Below are 18,117 nucleotides of genomic sequence, written 5' to 3' on the forward strand. Positions count from 1 at the left end.
CATCAAATATAGTCATGTGGGGTATCAAATTAAAGGTCTCGGTTAGTACTTTTCGAAGCCGGGCTTAGTTTTGACATTTGTTGGAAAGGTGGGGAGTGCGGGGAGTTGAAAGTGATCATTTCTTTAAGGGGGCCATTCTCAGCAACTACCAAACCGAAAAGTCCGAAAAAAAATCAGCAGGCTTCCACTATATGGTGCCTGGGCTCCAAAATACCTTCCATACCGATATCTGTTCAAGTAAAGTTAATAATAGTATATTACTTAAATTTTCTTAATTGCCTGGAAACCCCCTTTAAATTTATCCTAGTATCACGAAATTTTGCAGTGATGTAGGATATAGTGTGTAGCATCATCTTACCAAGTTTGATGGAAGTCGCACTATTATTAAATTATAATACGTCAAAATTGTTACTTCTTTGAAAATTGAAGACTATGAATGTCAATATCACCCAAAAGTGGATACTCTCACATAATATATGGATATTCAAATTCCGGGTCGCGATGAAACTTCCTACTACTTACAGTAGATAAACCAATTTGAAAATACCTTGCTGTTTTCTCACTGATGCTAGTTTTTTTAGAACTCAGTTTAACGCTGCTAAACTTTGCAAATTTGCTAATTATTATACATATTTATATTCACAATCGGCCTAAAGAGATTTTATGCGGTTGCATCCCTATTTGAAGTTTCTATTCTGATCCAATATTTCTCCATGTACTGGCATTTTATCGAATGGATTCAGTCAGTTTTAGCCCATTCAGTTCTTATCACACAGAGACTTAAAGTCCTTTATTATGTTTGATTTGACAGATCAGCCCTGCAAGATAAATTTTCACCACGTAATGTTATAAGGCTTTTCTTGTGCTTGTGGACGGTATGATAGCCGAGGTGGTGGGATGTCAACCTTTCGACCCTGTTACCCCCGGTTCGAATTCCACTTCATCACTAGGGTTTGGGTTCTTCTTAGTGTTGTCCTAGAGCTGCAAGCATATTACTGACACAGTGTTTAGTGTAATATTATTGAAATTGAAGCACAGTCTCATTGGTTGCCCTATACTCCACAAAGGATTGAATAGGACATAACAAATATATGTAACATATATATATAGCATCCGGCTAAATCTATCAGAATAGTTAGGAATGACTAGGATATCCGTTATTTTTTTCTGCCTACCTCTTAGAACAATATTTTATATCTTTTTGTCTATAACGCAGATTTTTTATTCTTGTATATAATGAATAAATACACAGGTAGCTCGGAAGTCAATATTAATTGATTTTTTTCTTTCCAGGTGGGTAATTCAACTAGTAATGACCTTAACATTCAAATGAAGCAGTGTGAGTATATACGCAAAGGAATCGTACTTGAATTCAGTTATCGCACATCGTTTGCAATGCCTAAAAAATTCATTATAATGGTTTAAGGGCATAAGACAGTGGAATTTCTGCTGCTTTTTGAAGCTTGGAAGGCTTGCTCAATGCATTAAAATGTAGTATTAATTACGATAAAAATAGTCGTTTTATATCTCAAAAACGACCGCTTTTTAGTGAAAAATCGAATTATTAACTTTGACTTTCCGCCACTTTGTGAAAAACGAATATTTTTTTCAATTTTTCGATCAAACATTAGTTTTTACTGTTATTTAATTAAATCCATCGACATTTTTGGTTTCGATGATCCAGTTCGACACAACTTTGGTCACCGCAAAACATAAAAATAAAAATAGATTTTTTGACAGTCATCTGTAACATAACAGTATAATATTTTTTAAGAAAAAGCGACTGATAGTCATTCAATGTATGCACTTCGAAGCTGATTTGACTTATTTTTCTCCACGACAAGTGGGGTTAGCCTCTTAAATAATAACCGTATTGGATCAGCCCCTTGAAGTGTGTTAGAGCACTTCATTCAAGACCAGAGCCCCTTAAAGCTCTAATCTATGTACTATGGGAATGGCCACTTAAAAAATAATACCATACCTTCAACTGCTTTGGTCTGGAATCATGTTCTCCAGTTGATCATACCAATGATTTGCTACAATCATCGAATAAGTTCGCTTATTGTTTCCTCAATCTCTTCTCTAGCCTATTGTCTCGAACTTTGTATCTCGGGATGCGCCTGAGAACTCTAGTGCCAACGAATTGCTCCACGGCGCTAGCCCATTGTCATTGGCAGAGGTTTCTGAGGATTGATACAGTCGAGAAAACTAACAGAAAGCGTGATCTGCTCCTACATAAAACCAAAAGTTGAAGATTCATGGTTCATGATTCATTATACTTTTGAAATTTATCTCCTCTATATTATTTTCGATCGGGGAGTATAGAAAGGAAAGGACGTCGTCAAAGCAATCTCGCATGGCATTTTGTGCCTGGAATACTTTTACATAAAATGTTTCTATACATCAGAGAATAGCAGATACAATACCTTTTATTCTCGTTATCTATGCGTGGAGAAAAGCTACAGCTGAAAATGTGCCAATGCAATCCACCAATCAATTCACCAAAAAATAACGTATGGCTTGCAACCTATGTTTATTCTAAATAGGAATCCAAATAAATTATTAGAGAAGCAATTTAGGAAATATTTCTTCTACGCGAAATAAGAACAGTCAGATTCAAACTGTTACCATTTTCGCCTACCGTTTTCGGAATTAACACAACCCCAGAATATTCGCTTTTCCGAGGTGGAGCCGATAGTTACTGCGGAACAAAAGCAGAAAAAGATGCATCTCTGCAGACCGTAGCAGAGTCTGAAAAGTGTGAATTGCATTTTTCAGATTCTGCTACGCTCTGAGAGTTAAGTTTTTTTACCTATCCGAAATGCAAGTACAAATTTTCAGGCTAACGGGAATCAGGCATGACTTTCTTGCCAGAAAAGGTGCTACAAAGAAATACTCGTAGCCATAGCCTCATTGACACTTCAATAAAAAATATTTGCAATGCAGTTCTCATCTACAAAAATGGATACTTAAAAAAATAAAGGCATCATTCCTTCATTTGGTTCTACATCCTCTCGGCCAAGACGCTGCCGAGCTTGGCAATTTTCCCATGAAGCTACCATGTACAGTTACTGCAATTTCTAGCGGGCTGTTGACTTGAAAACGATCGACCTAGCCATTTTCAGTGTAATAAAAATAGAAGGATTTACCATTGCTTTTTTTGAAATTTAAGTATTAAAAAGTAAAATAATCCTAAAAGTTGCTGAAAAGAATCTTGAAAGTGTGAAATGATTTTCATCACTTTTATTCTGTCCAGTTTACAAAACATGAAAGGCTTTAATAAACGATAATAACTTTTCTTAGGCTCGCTTATTATCGGCTTGTTCTCGCCCCAACTTATATTTGTTGATCAAAAGGCAGAAATAAGACAGGGCGTGTGGGGCTACTGATCATGGCTTTACTTTTCGTTACTTGCCCTATAATTGCTGGGTTGACTATGAGATTCTCCTTGTATAAAACTTTGCATACCGCTCCTCTAATTAGCAATGGATGACATCATTTCATAGGGGATTGACAAATAAGCTATGGGTCTGGTGTTTGCCTAAATCTATCTTGTATTTCGATTGAGAAGCAAGCCGATCTATTAGGAAATTCCCAACTGAACACACAGTTCCCAAAGTCTATCCCAATACTCTTTCGTTTCTAGAATTGAATTGTCTGATCGTTTGACAATTTTTTGTAAATTTCTTTTAAACAAGTATATTAGGCATACTGTAATAGAGTACCCTAGTTCACCTCCTATGCATTTTGCTGTTGTTGTCGTTGAGGCTCTATAGCCCATTTCGGACCTTGGACTTCAGGATGTCCTTCCTCCAACCATCTCCATCCGTCGATCGTAACCTCCAATTTCGATGCGCTCTCTTCGTTTCCAGATTCTACCTAACGCTTCTGGGGTGTTCCTATCCTTATAGAGCAGCGTGCTTTTTGTGTTCTTCGGCAACTTTCGTATAGCCTGCTCCAGTGCCAGATTGAACAGTAGCGGTTCTAGGTCATGTCCTTGTTTTAATTCAACGTTTATTTTAAACCCATGTATTATGCGGTTATTGATTCTGACCTGGAATTTCCAAGTCATTACTTTATACACTACTTTTTAGTTAATAGAGTCATATACCTGCTTGAAGGCCACGAAATTTGATGGACATCAATGTTGAATTCCCAACATTTTTCTAATAGCTAGTCAATTGTCGATCTGCTAGTCTGAAAATCTTCTATCTAGAATTTGGGTGAAGATTTTATAGGATGTACAAAGTAGATGCTTCTGCAATTGCCAGGTGTCAACTTGTCACCTTTCTGTAGATAGTGCATATCACACTTTTTGATCACTTTTGCGGGACCTGTTTCCAGTTCCAGATGGAGAGAACCAAATTGACCGCCCGATTTGATAAGTTCAGCGGGAATGTCAAAAATGTATTTTACTATACCTCACTAAAACTTATTAATCATCCTGTAGATCAAATAAATAACAAAAAAATAAACTATCTGGACCATCCAATGAGAAATATCTCAACAGCAAAAGTAACCAACAATGGAACTATTCAGTTTTCTTCTCATTTACCGAACTGGCAGCGACAAATAAATCATTACGAGAACCCCTATCAATTTTACGTTTGATTTCTTTGATTGAAGTAACCTTGTTTTGTTCAATTTCTTAAAATTTAATGACTGCCACTGGGAAGTTTTAACACTCTGTTCATATTAAGTGAGGTTAATTAGTTGTAACAGTTACTGTATCCCAATTTTAAAAAAAATTCTGAAACTTCCAAATCAATGCTAAGTACCTTGGGTTAACTAACCTTAAGAAACTGGCAACCTTTTGAGCAAAATTAAACAGCCACTGCGCAGTGTCTATATGTCACTAGGGATGGAATGAGATAGAATTTTCGAAGTGCCTGGAGATGTATAACGCCTATACGTTTTCTGGAACTAATTTTGAACTTGGACGGGAGAAAATTGCCTCACTGGGGAAAAGTAGTGCGAACATATTAACACCAATGCTTTTAGTCCATCGACCCTTCCAGCTTCGGCATTGAGCTCGTGCCGTACATTCTCTCTGGGAATGCCTGGGATTCGTCGGGGTCAATGGTAAAGTCATGCAGGTTTGAAACTCCTTGTATAGGAAGACATAATGCAATTTGAAGGTAAGACTCACACATGAAAATTCCCTGTGTCCATTTCATCCGCTGAGTGCAGGAACCTGGTGAAGTCGTCGCTAGATATTCCATTGATATAGCTGCAGCAAACAAAACAGCGCTCCTGAACATTCAGACGACTAAACGTTGAACAGCCGTCAGATTAGGATTGTCATACCGTCCTGTCTATTACGATGTCGATCAAGTCATCAAATCAAATAACAACCGCCGGCTCATGATTCCGTCTCCCTTTTATAGTGTAGAAATCCATTTTGTACGTTCCTGTCAGGTGGCATGATTACTTATACGGTACGGTGTTTGCGCTTAACTCATTTACACGTGAGACCCTGCGCGACCCTGCGCGACCCTTTCGCGTCTTGGCTGTGACCCAGCTACCCCGCTGTAGCTTTTATTCGATTGCTGTTATTATTTTAGTTTCTTTCATTTGCGGTAAATGCTGTGCAGGGGAATTCTACTACTACTCTACAAAATTATCATTCAAACTAGGAACACAGCCGTCGAAAAAGTCGACATCCTCCTCATCTTCTAACCTTTGGAGTTGTGTATTTTTTTTCTTCGAATTTTACTTACAGGTTTATATTTATACCGTATTTACTTTCCTATTTATTTTCGGCACATATGAACTTCTGGAAGGTAATATCCACTATGCCCAGTATTCTATTTCCTCCAGTGTCTTTCATATCTTTTCAGCAACTTTTAGAGCATCTCGCTATTTCCAAATCACAAATTTTCATTGGAAAAGAGACCTTCTGTCATAACTATCAATCTATTCCCTATTTTTATTATCCATCATCAAAGAATTCAATAATGGCATTTACAGTATAAATTTGAGCATTCCAGACTCAACTCGAATGAGAAAATACTCATCAATCGAAAATAAACTTTCGACAATAAACCCATAGATTATAAAATTTAATGCGTCACTGTAACATCATGAATCGACTCATTGTACAGTCCAAGGATCCACCCTACGTTTTACGTTCCTAGATGGATCTCACAAAGGTACCCGAACAGACAGCTAACCGGCACGGGAACATAATGGCACCTATCCAACATTTCATTGCTATTTATTTTTTCCAAGAAAGTAAAACAATTTTTCATTGGAAACGACAGACGACTTAGCAGTAATTATTATTGGGGATGCGCACCCTAGTTCGTGAAAAGTTCAAATCCACCACGCTAGCATTCGTACGCTTTGTTAGAGGAAGGAAAGTTGTATTGCAGCAACCGCACACCGGCTGGGCCGACTCAGCCCGTTCGTGTTGTGATCCAAAAATGCTACCCTATGACCAGGGCCAAACAGGGTCGCTGGGGTTGCGAATATTCTGCTCCTGCACGAAAGCAAGGACATGGAAGTTGCAGAGTGCGCCATCTGCATGTTTGATTCCAAGCTTGAGGAGCGAAACGAGGGTCTTTCATGCCCAACCATAGAACTTGTTGTTCAGTTCTTGTCGAGAGCTCTCCGGATTTGGATTCGGGAACGTGTGGTGATTGTGGGCCGTTTTCAAGTTTGTTCTTTGGTTTTTGCTCGTTCATAACTGTGGAAAGTTTCGTGGCAAGGTCGGAGTGGTATTAACGAGACGAGACATTAGGACAACTTCTTAAATTCTAGTCACATCACGTGCCTGGACTTTCGGTACACATTGGGGATGATATTGCACAAGTGGTGCAACATAAAAAGAAAGGGAGTTTACCCTGCTGGATTTTAACGTTTCGGCTTTTTATTTGTGCGGTACAACAGCATAATCTCAGTGCATTCTCCTGATAGGAACAATAACGCAGGAAACAAAGGCTCTAGGATACAAAAAACGGTCGTCCGGAATTGTAGTTCCCTTGCACGTAGGGGTGCAAACAGTAGCCAGAAAGTCTTGCATGTGCACATATGTAGATACAAGTATCTGGAGTACGTTGTACGCAAAACGGTTCTCGGATTACGTATTGATTCGACGGTGGTTTGTTCAATTTCGGAGGGTTGAAAAGTATATCCGCTCGCCCAGCTCGACAGTGTACCCGGTGCGTTTTACAATGCGTGTGTCCTTATCGAATCCCTTCGTGCCGTCGGAGTTAAATTCTGCTCTTCTCGATTATTGATCGATACCCAACTGTAAATATCACAATTAAAATCTGGTGATGATGAGAATGTTTGAATGAGTCAAAGGAGATCCCTCTATGGTGTTCGGATGAGTCATTTACTGGGAGGAAAAATCGAATGTGGGAGCCAAAAATTGAATTGGTGCTTTCTTTCTTTGCTGGGCTGTTTTTATATTAAAGTTGGTGATTTGAATTTCTATGGCAATTTGCCAAGTGTTGATGTCTGCACGAATGAAGTTTTCTAGTTAGGAATTTTCAAAGAAATATTTAAGGCCGAGAATATCTTACAGTGTAACGGTGTAATGTGCGTTTAAAGGAGAAATGTGTGAATAATTTTCGAGCTGTTGCAAAGGAGCGAGGTAGATACACATTTGCATTTTTCATCGACACACAGATGCAGATAAACGATATCAACAATATGGAAGCAGCTAGGGATATTACTGTTCCGTTGTGTAAGTTTTTGATTTTGTAAATAATCTGGTACTATTTGCATCAAGTATATTAAAAATAATTAAATATAAATTCATTATTTAATAGCTTCCCTCTTTTAAAGGTGAAAGTCAAATTCCTCGTTTACTAGATAAGATAAGATTGTTTGGGCTGAGTATCAATGTCGAAAAAAAAGATAAATAAGCAAACGCTTGTGATGCTACATTACCCTAAACCGATTGTACTTCCCCGAAAGCTTTCACTTTTTCTCGGCATTTGGAGTTGATTTCAAGCAGAGTCTGGGAATCGAAACAAATAAAACTTGGTTTTGAAACTATGAGTTTCCGGATACTGAGTGGAACTAACACGAGAATCGAATATCAGTGTTTTTTCACCTGCATTTGATTTTCAACAATAAGTATTCCCCAACTAAAGCAGTGGTGGATAGTAGGGGTGTAGGTGCAGCATTTGTGCAGAAATCAGCGCTTGCTATAATCCCAGCCAAATTACAACATTTGGCAGTCCTGTAGTGCAAAATTTGAATAGTCAGGCTCTATTAAGAGGAAAGTTAACGCTCACGATGTCTATATTATCCTCTCGCATGGTGCGGACCGTGACTCAACAATACAGCTGGAAGTAGACACCATCCCATAAACTCAAACCAGGAGTTCCGCTTGGAATATGACTAAGCCTTTCATGCATGTTCAACCTGACAAAATCCTCTTTGCGATAAATACTTTATCTTTCATCAAAACAAAACTAATCATCGTATGTTTCGCATTCTCATCCTACATCTCAATTCCTCTTTTTCTATACCTGTAATAAAGTTTGGATTAGGGCTGGTCAACTACTTGAGGCAAGGCTTCTTTACAGCCTATTTGTAGGCACCTTTTACAGGTGTTAGATTTTCGGTGGCCAGTAGGGATATAATATGACTCACCGTTAATCTGTATTCACCTCACAATGTCCGTGACATCAATGAATAAATCATAGTTTTTCGTACCCGTTACGCGTTACGGATATGATACCAATTCAAAATTACCAAATTTGGAATTCATTTCGTTATCTCGTATTTAAATGAAAAATTTGATGTTAAATGTACATACTAAAGCAGTTGCATATGCTATACTATACAAACATTTAAATATATAATACTTAAAAATACTTTGAGCGATCCTAACTCGGTGGTTCTCCTGTGGTATTTCCCATATGGCTGGCAGGAAGTAGATCTCCAACGTCTTGTGTTTGTCAATCTATTTAATCACACTTAGGTTTTATAGTTTGCCAGCTGACGTCCTCTCCATTGTTATCATTAGAACTCCATGCGTTTTGAAATGGGAAATAATTGAGAAAAAATAAAATTTTTAGTCGTCCTGTAAAAAGGAGGTCATGTCGCCATTCTGCTCTCTGAATTAGAAATTCTGTTTTCATAAGTTTTTCTTCTTGGGTAATAATTTCCCAATTCATTCACATTGGTACTGTTTCAGTTTCATCGAAAGTTTGATGATAATGAACTAATGAACGTTCAATTTCTTCACACCTCTATTTGATTGAATGATCAATACAAGGATCACCAGCATCTCTACGTGCACCACCTACTTTTCCACTCTGATATTTAGATTTTTATCAAATGACCTAATCGGTTTCTCTTGTTGTTTCAAACTGCTTCAATTTTAGTGGTTTTCCCCGTCAATTATGGCACAATCTAACATCCTTTAATAAAGTCTTTCGAATTCACCCTCAATCCCGTATCTTCATCCTTTCGTTGATATTGTTCTCCATTATTTAAAAAGTACCGTAGTGTGTAGCAATATGGTAGTTTTGGTTGTGTGAAACAACATCTTATTAAAATCAATTTGTTGTCTGTCCACCTATTTCCAACACACAATTTATTCTGAAACGATCGGTCCTATACGTAATAGTATGTTCCTCCAGAGAAATTAGTAGGGAAACTGCTCATATGTGCATGTATAGCGAGGTCTACATTTTTTCGCCAAAAATGGTGGCGTCTCAAACAAAAGGTATTGTTAAGAACTTTCTATGAAGCTAAGTTTGAAGGAACTATATCGGGCAAACTTACCAAAAATAGACCAGCCCAGGGTGTTCGCAGGATTGTTTAGATCTCACTAAGAACGCCTTTTGGATCATAGTTGATATACTTACAGGCCACTGCCAGTTAAATTATCACCTGAGCAAGCTTGGAATATCTGCAGTCACTAACTGCCTGTGAAAAGGGAGATAAAACCTCCATACACAATCTGAGACAATATACGGACTTCGTGCAAAGAAGGTTAATGCACCTGGAACAATACTTAATACCAGATGATTAACAAACCTAAAAGTAGGGAGTACCTTAAATCCTTGTCGACTATAAGATTGTTCGGCAACCCTCCATTAAATTCGTCTTAGTAGTACAACATTTTTCAACTGCTTTTATTGGTGAAAGAAGAAGGACAAATTTTATGTCAGACATCAATGCAGAATGTCGGTTATTATTACTGATACGGTCGTGTATTCCAGTAAGCTTTGATCGCCTCGTCATTGGCGGTGCATTGTTTGAACATAAGGTCTGCCGTGAGGTCAGATGGGTCTCGGGACTACCAGTGCATTTTAAAGTTGTTTTCCGAAATGCCTAACAAAACGGAAACTGACATCAACTACGGAAGAGACTATGATCTGGGAGCACAAAACTGGAGTTTCAACACCATCACAAAGTACGGGAAGTGCAGCGTGGCGTTGGTCGTGACAATACTGCATTGGCCATGGAAGTAGAACGGAGATCGACAATAGTAGGATTTCTATCCACAATGGTGAGCAACTGGCCGAACATTTCACTACAATTTTCAATCATATAACATTTGAAAAAGATCCCCAGCTCATGAATGAAATGGTGATCCACCATAACATATGGACAGGAACCGTTTAATCATACAGAAGTAAAATCTCTGCCATCAACGCTCTGAATGCAAGGTCGGTATCTCCGTAAAAGTGTTCTTCCTCTAATTCAAAAATATTGTCCATAGAGTCATTCAGTCATACAGTAGAGTGTGATCTCTTGAGGGGTATGTGCAAGAAGTAACATTCAGGGAAAATCAATAGCTATTATCAGAGCCAGAAATGACGGTGCAAAGTATCACAAACCGGATCGTAATGAAATCCGGTAAAAAGTTAGAGTCTACCTACCGGAGGGTATGGATCAAGATTTTGAAATGGAGGCATGCGGAGTCGGACTGAAAATAAATACTAAAAGAATCAGGGTTATGACCCTTACAAATCACACTCGTATTCTTCCTATTTCCATTAATGGTTAGGATATCGAAAACGCCAAACAATTTTTTTATCTATTTAGTTTTGACGCATTTCTAGTGGATCAAAATATGGAAATAGAATAATCTATCTGAAGACAAACTAACTTGAAGTTATTACGCGCCAGCGTTTTCTCTGCGCTCCGACATGCGAGCAATAAATAGAGAGTGTTGACAATATTACTTAAGAGTTCCAACTTGTACTCCCCAAAAATATCTCCTACCTTGTCTTATCAACCAATTGCCCTTGCATCATTTAGTTTCATAGTTGGTGGGGTAAGATAATGTGGCCAGCTTTATCACTTCAATCTGAATCTTATCGTAGGCGTCCATTAGGGGTCGCCTAACTTAAATTCGAATTGTCTGTAAGATTTCGTAATTCAGTGTTTTAATGACAACGCAGACATTAACTATGTATGGCTCAACGAGTGTTTCTTAACAACGTCACTCGTTTTCTCTTTATAAATATCTGTATCGTTGCATCTCTTATGTACCAATGTCTGTCAAGTATACTCTTTAATGTCCTAGTACCACCCTAGAGCCTACCGTATGTCTAAATTGGTTTAACAGCCTGCTTATAAAGTAGACACTTGTTGTTGAAGAGGAGGTGGGAATTCCTGGCCATGAACCATCGCATTTATTTGTATCTGATTATAAACCTGTCCTATGGTGCAATGTATTTCTCGAAAACAAAACTGATGTGCTGGTATAAGACGTATACCTTCAATTTGTTTGTTTGATTCCTTGAATAGCATTTTTTCAAATAATCATTTTATAGGGACTGAGATAGTTTAATAAGATTTGCCATAACTTGGCCGCTACCTGTGTTAAGAACTTAAGACTTCGATTGATAATCTGGATTAGTGCGGTAAAGATAGTTAAAGGTGGAATTCGTGTGAATAGTGAAGGTAGGAACATCTTTGTTCTTTCCAGATCGCCATAAAGTGTTGAAAGTGAAAATTTATTATTTAGTCGGAAATAAAAATCCCTTCCTGTCCTTGCCATTAGGCTCATCTTTCTTCGAAAACATGAATAAAAGGCAGATCGATATTTGCAAAATTGAATGAGAATGGTATCGGAAACCAGCCTTAGTTTATTGAGGCAAAAATTGCGGAACTTGTAATTACGAACCACTGTATTTTTCAACTGGAATTGACGCACTGAATGCTGGAGAAAAATTTACAGTGCACGTATAATAAGTAGTAAAAACATACCGTACAAAATAGGAAACAACGAAAGGAGTACTAAAAGAATCGGTCCGGCGAGTTTCCTGTCCACAGGAAGTGACCCGAAATCACCATTCATCCAAAACACCCTCTTGGAGCGGGTACTTTGGGAACAACATAGAAATCGAGAATCTGCACTGTATAGCATGGAATGAAAAGTTTTGAATTTGGCAAGGGAGAAATCCATTTTTATGGTTTTTTACCATATTAGAATCGATTCGATCTCTGCCACACCTGATTTATTTGGAAACGGCTGAAGTTGTTGTCACGAAATTTGGTAAGAATTCGTGGTCTCTAAGTGCCTTTACATGTTTCAAGTTCCGCCATTTTGTGTTGAGTTTAGGGAGGGCTTCCCATAGTTGTGAAATTTCTTTTCATAGAATGTTGTCATGTGGGATATCAAATGAAACGGCTCGATTAGTACTGATCCTATTTCTGATATTGCATGACGTGAGGACTGAAAATGTATGCCCGATAGTGATGGACCTATAAAAAATTTAGGCCTCAAAATACATTCTATTCCGATACCTGCTCAAATAAAGTTAATCATAGCATATTACCACATTTTATCATGGGAATTTATCCAGACATCCTCTTTAAGCTCATCCTTGAAGCAATGGTACCATTATGAGTAATAATTAAATACACAGTTTTGGTAAGTTTTGTATTTCACATAAATTTATTGCACTCAAAGGCGTGTATGATGTCATCATCATATTAAGTGAACTTATAGGAAGGGCAGAGTTAGATATATCATCAAATATTTTGAATTTTTAGCTATGTATGAATGGAAAAACCTACATAGGAAATTTTTCCTTTATACTTAAAACGTCCAGCTTCCGGTATTCCGACGGAAAAACAGCGGTAAGGACGCTTCTGTTATTTAGTATAATCTCAATTTTACTTCTTTCAATTGTTCGAGATAAAAAATAAACTCTGATTTCAGTTTCGGTTTCGGTGAGATTTATCTGAATTTAGAAGCAAATAGTCTCTCCAATCCGATGAGTGGCTGATGGATTCATAACACAATTCATCCAATTATATCGTCATTTCCACCGATGAATGTGCTGCCGTGTAGTGTTTCATTTTCCTCTTTGCGGGGATTTTTTCGTTTCAAATTGTCCAGTGGAGCTACCTAATAGTGGCGCATTACCAATCCGTTAATATCCGAAAAAATGCTAAGTCTAACCTCTTCGGTCGCATTCATACGCAGCTATCTGCTTACGGCAGTAAGAAAAAGTACTGACTGGATTTTAGTAAATAATGGAACTTAGTTTGGTCTATAGACAAAAATCAACATACGTTAAAGAAACAGAACATGGCCGAAGCGTTCTAGGAATCCTAAATTCATTTCTGCCGTTGATCTTTAGTAAGGAAACAACCACGTTTAGCATCTTTATACTCAAGTGTTCTACAAGATGTTGTTTGCGGATTCAATGGATATGTCTATGAGTTTTCTATTTTTCTTTTTAAATTTAAAAAAGAATTTTTCATTTTTCGTGGCTTCGAAGAAGCGTCTATAGACTCCAGCGTCCTAGGTGCAGGTACGAATATGTTTGAAGCCCGTTTGAAGTTATGTCTGCGCTGCTCCTCGGCCTGGATGGTACTTCTTCCCATTGAAAAACAAAGCTTTGTTTTTTCCATCATATGTAATAAACTAAAACTAACTTCATCTAATCAATTGTCATTCAAATACTAACGAATGAAATTTCATATAATATAAAAAGAAATATCCTTAAAACTGACATGCACCCTTCCTCTGTGTAAGATTTGCGACTGTGGATTCCATGTGATAACCAGATTTACAACCATGAAGTTTGGATTTTTTCCAAAAAAAGATTTTAGAGTACCAACACTAAAATCAAATCTCCTCCTCCTGCGCACTAAACCATGATGTTGTTTTCGTTAAGAGACCGAAGAAGTACTGAAGTCCATCTTTAATCTAATATCTTGGAAGGGGCAAGACATTTGGGTTATTCAATCTATGGAAAAATTGTGACGACTGCTTACTTACGTCACCAATTTTTCGTGGACTTAGATGACTTTGACCCTTTGACCGGTGCTTGCTGCCTTGACTATCTGTTTGAGACATTTGTGATCGATATCCAAAATACAGAAAAACAAATATGTAATAAAGCAGGTTCGATTCTTGGGGCAGTGCTAGTTGATTTGTATCAGGGGTAAATCCTGTAAAAATCAAGATTAAAATCAATCTTGATTTTTTTCATGCTTAAAATCATAATAATTAAATCAGATACATAAAATAAAAGCATTTATTCAAAGACGCAATTTTTATTATTTTATTCACGTAAGCTATTAGGTTGACCAATATATAGGCACCATTTATCATCTCTTGTCCAATTCGAATTTCGCAATCTACATACTGTGATGCAAGCCCACATAGCATAGGAGTCAATCTGATATAAAAAACGGGGAAGGGTAATGAAGTTTCAATAGCGTAATCAAGGTAGAAGAAACTCACTTAGTCTCTGCGAAACTACACTGTCGCTGAGCATCGAGGGTACAGCTTTCGAAATAGTAATTGACAACGCTTCCCTCAAATGTTTGATGAACAAGCCAGACCTTTTCGGTAGACTGGTGTTCATCATCGCACACAGGAAATACTCGCAACTTCCCCGGTCATTATAAAGTCAAAAACATTTCTAAGTAATAATGCCTACTCAGTTGTAGTATGTTCTACTGAAAAGTTTCCGCATTTTCCTATCTTTCAAACTTTCTATAGTTGCCGACATGGTGTTTGCATTATCAGATTAAATTTCCTCCATTTCAGGACGAATGTTGACAGAAAGTCAAAGCAGAAACGAAACAACGCCCTTCAATCAGCGTGTAATTAATTAATTTCAAAACATAGTACAAATCATGCGATAATGAAGAATAATGTGGTTCAAAGGCCCAAAGCGAAAACTTACCGAGAACATGGGCCCTCCAGTGTGCGTCCATATGGTCATCTATACTTTTCCCAAATCCCACAATCCCACTAAACCCTCAAAGTAAAGCAAATGTGTGAACAAACATTATCGTAGTATTTCTTGAAAGGGGGCGGTAATTAGAAGTCATATCGAGAAATCTCATGAAGCGTATAATGGGGCCCGAGACGCATAATAAACTTTTGTAATTGTACGTCCATAAAGTAGAATTCATAATAAATAACTGACACATTATGGCTAACAAAGTAGTGAATTAGTTGTTTCGTCCGACTGCGGGTGTTGGGGCACGTAAGTTCGAGCGAGTTGAATACCCATATGGTTGCATGACCGCTTGACTGACTGACTGACGAACCAAAAGGGGTACTCATGCAAGACCACTTTCTGATCCGTAAAGGTCAAATAATGGCCACACAACAACAGATGTTGGTTGAGGAATGAGTGAATGGTAGTCATTATGGATGAACCAAAAAGTAACCCCCAACGGGTTAAATTTTATGAAATTTGTCAACTAGATACAGATACATTAGATTGGGAAGATGATCTTCGCTCAATGTGTACATTTGTATAAACTATTTTCATACTATACGTACATATACATAGAGGCCTGCATATTGTATGTATATATCATGAGGTCTGAAGCTATTGTTTCATCCCTCTACGAACCGAGGGTCATTTTAAGCAGTAAATGTTATTTTACTCATTTGGTTATGGTTCCGGTTTCAGTCAATTCTGGAAGGATTCGATTCAAATGTGTTGGTCCTTTCCCAATGTGAAAGTAATAACGCCTTTCTATACAAAATGAAATTAATGTACTATGCGAGTTAACAGCATTTTCTGTTTCGAGAGGTTCATTAGAGCGAACAAAGACGCGAAGATTCGCTCTAATCTTTGTCATAAGACCTACGATTATTTTCCCCGCTTCCATTCCACTTATCCTAAACTGAATCATTTTAATTAGGGAAGCGTATATCACAGCTATATACTATATATATACTATCCATATACATTCGTATGAATTTAATAAAGATGTGCATTTTACTGTCTCAGATTTTCTTCTGCATGTCTCCAAGGGAAAATGCCATCAAGCTCACATTACTCTTGAAAGATGAAATTCAAATGGAATTATTTTCGGTCCAGTTGACATTTAAGGGACACTGCGTAGATTCTCCCTTTGAAGTCCGTTTTAATTTGCAGACATCCTTACCAGAGGTTCTTTATGTCCAATTTAATTATAGCTATTTTTGCATTTGGTTGTTTGCTGGTTCGTATTTTTCTATGATTATATCAGGTGATTATTTTAAATTAAAGGAAACTACTTCGAAAATATTAAATATGGAATTCAGGGATTTCCGCTGTTGTATCTTGCATTGAAAATGATCTAGTAGTGACGGATTTCGTTCATTGCGCTAGAATAACTCCATTGGGCTGTTAGGATCGTTGTCTAATATTTTAAGCTGACAAATATAACACTTCTTTCTTCAATAGCGCATTCGTCTGACGCGGCTTCAATATCTCAGTCATGCCGTTTTCTACTTTCTTGTCTCAGCGATCGCGGCAACAGCTTAAAACCATAGAAGTGTAGTACTGTATATATCAATTGAGTCATGTGATTACACACAATTATAGTGTGACGATTAAGAGAAGAGAGGGGTGGAAAGAATGGGATTCCCCCGAGCCCGGAGTTTTATCGGGGGCCCAATTTTCTCATATAACATTCACCCCGGGCCCAGATTTCCTCTCTACGGCCCTGCTGGTGACGAAGGTTTTGGTTCGGCTATGTGCTTGCCTCGACTTTGTGAGCTTTTCTTTTACACAGCGCAAAATGTAATGATAATGAAGCTGGAACGTAGACGAAACAATAATGAGATAAGAAGGAAAAATAACAATAAGTCGGAATACTTGGTCGTTTTATAATCCAAAATGCAGTAACCACAACACAAACAAGAACATTTAGCACTCATTCTGGAATTTTGCCGTTTCGCAATTGTTTGGCATTCCCATCAAAACTCAGGATACGCCTTTGTCATCATCATCTTTTAAAACTAAAGGTTGCAAACTAAAAAATCTATTTGCTCGAAATAATTTAAATCATCAAAATAGGTTTAAATTTTTCACGCATTAACGCAACCTGGATGAAGTGGCGTTCCATAGCTGGTGTTCTTTGTGATCGACGTATCAACGAACGTCTCAAATCTCACGTTTACCGCAATGTCTTCCATCCTGTCCCTCTCTATGGTTCTGAGTGTTGGCCAACTATAAAAGACAATGAACGGGGTCTTGTGGTAATGGAGACGAAGATATTGCGTTGGACTAGTGGCCTGAAACGTTTTGATTACATCCGAAATGAGGATCTCTGCGATTAATATGGTGTTGCACCGATCGTGGAGAAACTGCGAGAGAAGTGTCTTCAATGGTATGGTCACGCTATTCACGCTAAAGGGAATTCACTTGCCAAGATTAGTCTGAAGATCGAAGTCGATGGTAAACGAATAAAAGGCCGGCCCAAAAAACGGAGACTTGATTTGCTGGATGGGGATTTAAGAGCTTCGAGATTGCATCCAGATCAGCCATTTGATAAAATAAAATGGTGATACCGATCACGATGGCCCGACCACCCGAACCCGCTTGTGAACGGGCCAAGGCTGAAGAAAAAGAAGAAGAATTGATTGTCAACTCAACTTTTTTGGCAGTCGGCAGAAATAACAATAGTTCCTCATGTATCATCCACGGTTACTATCATAGGCTACTAGCTGTGCAGAAATTATTAGAAGCGAGATCTTTGTGTCCACTGAAATCCCTTTTCTTTCAATAAATTCCAGGCCGTATAGTACGGGCACGATTCATCCTCTCTAGGCCTGATTCAATCCAGAAACTATGATTCAGCTACTTTTTCGGCATTTTCGGCTTCATTTTCCTTGATGTTGGGCCTCATTTTGGTTCTGAGTGAGTTAGGGATTTCCGTGAAACC

At 37.9% G+C, this 18,117-nt stretch overlaps 1 protein-coding gene across 18 annotated transcripts in view; it reads left to right on the plus strand.

Annotated features, from left to right (window-relative positions):
• Nucleotides 1–18,117, plus strand: part of LOC119653637 (uncharacterized protein CG43867) — a 466,832-nt gene that overhangs the window by 380,337 nt on the left and 68,378 nt on the right. Inside the window, exon 1 of one of the 18 annotated variants that reach the window (XM_038058436.1) lies at nucleotides 6,633–7,693. The exons of the other annotated variants lie outside the window; for them this stretch is intronic. The gene's annotated coding sequence lies outside the window, so the exon portion shown is untranslated. Of the gene's footprint in view, nucleotides 1–6,632; nucleotides 7,694–18,117 lie in introns of those variants that run through there. 18 annotated transcript variants of the gene reach the window in all.

Source organism: Hermetia illucens, chromosome 4 (assembly GCF_905115235.1).
Source record: "Hermetia illucens chromosome 4, iHerIll2.2.curated.20191125, whole genome shotgun sequence".
NCBI lineage: Eukaryota > Metazoa > Arthropoda > Insecta > Diptera > Stratiomyidae > Hermetia > Hermetia illucens.